Raw genomic sequence first — 5,556 nt, forward strand, 5'->3', positions numbered from 1 at the left:
TTAAAGAATTATAAATATATAAAAAAGCTTGAAATAAACTATATGTATACATATATAATAGGTAAGGAATAAAGAAATAAATAATACATATAAAATAGATTAAAGTGACATATATACATAAAGTTAGTTAAAATAAATAATAAGAATTTGAATAAATAGTACATTAAAATAAGTTAGAATAGATGTAAATAAACAACATATAAATGTTTGACATAACATATAAATGAAACATTAAAAAGGGTAATAAATGAATTAAATAGATTTAGGATATTTCCAAAAACAAATTACAATTCGGGGTATAAAAGTATAAATATTGGATAGTTAATTAGGGATCAAAACGAAAACCAAACAAGATCTGAGGGCCAAATTTAAAAAAAACAAAAGAAGATAGAAAATGGGGGTTAATTGAACGAGGTTGCGAAAGAGGAGGACTAAACGCATAAATTTCCCTTTTAGGGAAAGTGCACAGACCCCACCCTCCCAAACGTCGTCATTTGGAATGATTTAAAACAAAAAAAATTTCCTTCCTTTTCAATCTGTAGGTTCATCACTTAGTTTACAAAACTCCTCCTTCCAAAAAAAAAACAAAAATCACCCTTCCCTTCTCTTTCAGCCCATGTCCGGCCATGGGCTCCGGTTATCGGTCGTCATGCTGACCGCCGACCACCGGCGACGGCGCCACCGTACGCGGTGGTCGGAGAGTTCAAAACTTCCCCCGTTGAACCCCCTTTTCACGTAGACAAGATTTAGGACTTGAAAAACCAAAAACTAAACCCCAAACTTCTTAAAACCACAAAGATTCTTCAACCTTTGGCTTCCTCCGTCGAAGTTTTAACCGAATCTCTAGAGATCCGCCAGCTTTCGGACTAGAGAAGCGTATGCCCAGGGTACCAACGCCAAATACGGGTAAAAATCTTTCCTTTTTATATATTTGTATATAGATTCGAAATAAATACATAAAATAAATGATAAATATAGGAAAAATAAATGAAACCTTTTGAAAACGTTTCTTTGATTAATCTCTGTGTTCATAACCCTTTCTTTTTTATTTTTCTCTCTTTCAAAAGTCCCCCATTACATTCGATTCTTTCCCCCCATACATGAGCAGTGCTTGGAGTTTTTATAACTCGATTACCGATGCTTTTATCTCTATTTTGTTTTTTACATTATTTTTTCTTTGTTGTTGCGTCTACTTGTTGCAGGTGGTGGGCACAGTGGAGTAGGTGGGAGTGTCAGACGCGTGGGGCGTGGTGGCCAAGGCTGAGGCGTGCGAGTGGCGACCGGTCAGAGGCGTGCATGCGTGAGGGGAGGTGAAGCGGCGGCAGCTACAAAGCATGAGACTAGGGTTTTTTTGTTTGGTTGAAAACTAGTATAGTTTGGGCCATTCGGGCCTCTAAGGTTTTTATCATTATTGGGCATTTGGATTGGGTCTGTTTTTTGGGTTAATTTTGTTGTAATGGTCTGTTAATTCTTTATTGGTCTTGGTCTATTTGGGTTTTATGGTCTGGGCCCGGGCAAAATTTTGGGCTTTACAGCTGCCCCTCTTTGCTCGTTGTCGTGTAACGAAAACAGAGCAAAGACCAAGGAATACCAAATTTGCCCGGGCTTGCCGAACCTTGGCTTCCTTTGGTGCTTTTCTTCTTCAAGTAGCCTCGTTCTGTTCTGCTGTGTCTCGTTGCTTCAATCCACTTCACTGCGCTCCAGAGAAACAATGACTTAAATCTATTTTGCTGCAACTCCATGGGGATGAGATTTGTTGTTTTCTTCGTCTGCTCCACTATTGCTTAGGGATATAAGATTTGTACTCTTCACTCTATTCCACTGTTGAATGCAGGGAGATAGAGTTATTGGCTTCAATGTACTCCACTGTAGTCAGGGAGGTAAAATCCGCCATCGTCGATCTGCTTTCTTCGATCTACTTCACCACCAGTATGGGAAGACAGGATCTGTATCTTGGATCCATTTCCTATCAATATAGGAAGATAGGATCTGCTACCTTCGATCTACTTCACGCCAATACATGAAGACAAGATCTGCTTTCTGCGATCTACTTCACCACCAATATGGGAAGACAAGATCTGCATCTTTGATCCACTTCCTACTAATATAGGAAGGTAGGACCTGCTATCTTCGATCTACTTCACGCTAATACATGAAGACAAGATCTGCTTTCTGCGATCTACTTCGCCACCAATATGGGAAGACAAGATCTGCATCTTCGATCCACTTCCTACCAATATAGGAAGATAGGATCTGCTACCTTTGATCTACTTCACGCCAATACATGAAGACAAGATTTGCTTTTTGTGATCTACTTCGCCACCAATATGGGAAGACAAGATCTGCATCTTCGATCCACTTCCTACCAATATAGGAAGATAGGATCTGCTACCTTCGATCTACTTCACGCCAATACATGAAGACAAGATCTGCTTTCTGCGATCTACTTCGCCACCAATATGGGAAGACAAGATCTGCATCTTCGATCCATTTCCTACCAATATAGGAAGATAGGATCAGCTATCTTCGATCTACTTCACGCCAATACATGAAGACAAGATCTGCTTTCTTCGATCTACTTCGCCACCAATATGGGAAGACAAGATTTGCATCTTCGATCTATTTCCTACCAATATAAGAAGATAGAATCAGCTATCTTCGATCTACTTCTTGCTCCGGGAGATAGAACTATCAGCTTCAATGTACTCCACTGTAATCAGGGAGGTAAAATTCGCCGTCTTCAACCTGTTTTGCTGCCAAATACAGGAAGGCAAGATCTGCAATCTTCAATCTATTCTACTGCCAAATACAGGGAGATAGAGTTATCGGCTTCAATGTACTCCACTGTGGTCAGGGAGGTAAAATCTGCCATCTTTGATCTGCTTCGCTGCCAAATACAAGAAGGCAAGATCTGCAATCTTCAATCTATTCCACTGCCAAATACAGGGAGATAGAATTATCGGCTTCAGTGTACTCCACTGTGGTCAGGGAGGTAAAATCTGCCATCTTTTGATCTGCTTCGCTGCCAAATACAGGAAGGCAAGATCTGCAATCTTCAATCTATTCCACTGCCAAATACTGGGAGATAGAGTTATCGGCTTCAATGTACTCCACTGTAGTCACATGGAGGTAAAATCTGCCATCTTTGATCTTCAATCTATTCCACTGCCAAATACTGGGAGATAGAGTTATCGGCTTCAATGTACTCCACTGTAGTCACATGGAGGTAAAATCTGCCATCTTTGATCTTCAATCTATTCCACTGCCAAATACTGGGAGATAGAGTTATCGGCTTCAATGTACTCCACTGTAGTCACATGGAGGTAAAATCTGCCATCTTTGATCTTCAATCTATTCCACTGCCAAATACAGGGAGATAGAGTTATCAGCTTCAATGTACTCCACTGTAGTCAGGGAGGTAAAATCTGACATCTTTGATCTGCTTCGCTGCCAAATACAGGAAGGCAAGATCTGCCATCTTCGATCCACTTCCTACCAATATAGGAAGATAGGACCTATTTACACCTAGTGTTTAGGATAACATGATCAAAATGAATCAAATGCTCCTAACTAGATGTGTATGTATTATATTTGTAGAATGTCATGAGAATGATCCATTTTTAATGCTTAGGTTGTCATTCATCATTGTTCATCAAGGTTCTATCACTGATGCCTTCTTGTTCAGCCAGTTTGACAGAAAACCCAAAGAAATAGACGCTATTTAGACTATCATTTCTCAAATGTTTCCAACCCTTAGGTTTGGTTAGTTCTAAACAATAGTCCTGTTTCAGGTTCTCGTATTATTTAGAAACTTTTAGAGTAATATGCAGAACTCCTTCTGCGTGTGTATTGTCAGTCCATTAATCGTTATTTCAATGAAAAATGCTTGAAAAAGATTATCAAAATGGACAAAAATGAAATTTTGTTGAAAGCAAAGCTCTAAACAAACAAATCAATCAAGATAGCAAATTTTGCTGAGATACGAGATGAATAAGATGGAAAATATTATCACAATGGATAAGATGAAAATTTGTTGAGAGCAAAACTCTAAATGAACACATTAATCAGGATAGCAAATTTTGCTAGAATACAAAATGAGAATAAATTAATCAAGATGATGTATTTTGTCAAAAATACAAAAAATGAATAAAATGGGAATAGGTGCCCCAGATATCGTAGCATGAGCTTCTCTGCCCCAAACTTCTTAAGGACCCTTTTGAACTTGATATGTGTTTAGAAGTCCTAGAAGGCTTTGTTGATGCCCCAAGATGTAGCATCTCTCCTTCTTATTAATTCAGAAAGGGTAAGACTACCGCATGCCCCACCTTTGAACAAAGTTTGAACTGCCCATTCATGGGTTTTCAATTCAAAACCCTTTGGTCTCAAGGCGCCCTTTGCGGGTTTTCACCTTGGCCTCTCCTTTTTCTTTTTCTTTTTTCTTTTCTTTTTTCATTTTTTCATTTTCTTTTCGTTTTTTTTTCAAGTGAAGTATTTATTTCTTGAATCAGAATTCTCGAGATTAGGCAGGTTCTTGCCATCCATCCTGTCAATATCAACGTTTTTTCAGATAAGGCCTTCCACATAAGGTCCTTTCCAGTTCGGCATCCATTTTCTTCTGAAGTCCTTTTGTATGGCAAGAATATTCTTCGATATCAGGTCTCTGGGGCGAACTTTTTGGTGAGCTCGCGTATTTTATTTTTGGTACTTTTGACCAAGACGGATAACCTTGAATCTTTCCTCTTCAATCAAATTTAACTGATCATATCGGGTTTGGATTTGCTTCATCCAGATTCAGCTCTGACAAGACTTGAAGGGTAGAAATATCAACTTTGATGGGTAAAACTACCTCTATTCCATATACTAGTGAGAACTGAGTTGCTCCAGTAGAGGTTTTTCTTTTATTTGGTTTTTTTTTTGCTTTTTATTTTCTCGTTTTTTTTTACTTTTTTTGTCTCTTTTTTTGTCCTTTTTTTGCCTCCACTGAACTGTTCATTTTGGGCGGCATGGTGTTAATCTTGAACAGACTGCAAACTTCTGATGTCGTGCGGTTGTTCAAATTCAATGCATTGTCTAATATGATCCTTTTTGGCGTTTCATATTGACATATGATTCTTCAAGAAATTTGTTGATTGTCAGCTTTGTGATATTGGCATATGAAGCAGCTTCCACCCACCTAATGAAGTAATCGATGACTACAAAGATGACTCGAAGACCGCTAGCTTTTGGCGAGATTAGCCCAATGACCTCCATGGCCCCACATAGAGAAAGGTCATGGAAAAGTCATAACATGAATAGATGGAGGTACATGAATTTTGTCCCCGTAAATTTGGCCCTTGTGGCGTTTCTTGGTATAACTTATGCAATCCCCTTCCATGGTGGACCAGAAGTACCCATATCTCATGATTCACTTGGCCATTGCAAAACCATTAGCACGTGTTCCTCGTCCAAGATCTTCTTAACCTCAAGAGCATCCACTTGTCTAAAAAAATCTTTGAATTCTTAGAGTAACTCAATGACGTCTCGCTTTGTCTCTGCAGTGATACAGGCTCTAATCTT

The 5,556-nt window shown here is 38.8% G+C and overlaps 1 long non-coding RNA gene across 1 annotated transcript; it reads left to right on the plus strand.

The window, feature by feature from the left end:
* The first annotated feature begins 570 nt into the window (after positions 1-570).
* On the plus strand, positions 571-1,489 carry LOC107898051 (uncharacterized). Its single transcript, XR_005907709.1, has 2 exons — positions 571-906; positions 1,203-1,489. It is a non-coding gene; the product is annotated as an uncharacterized lncRNA (long non-coding RNA).
* Positions 1,490-5,556: the final 4,067 nt, after the last annotated feature.

This window comes from Gossypium hirsutum, chromosome A13 (assembly GCF_007990345.1).
Source record: "Gossypium hirsutum isolate 1008001.06 chromosome A13, Gossypium_hirsutum_v2.1, whole genome shotgun sequence".
NCBI lineage: Eukaryota > Viridiplantae > Streptophyta > Magnoliopsida > Malvales > Malvaceae > Gossypium > Gossypium hirsutum.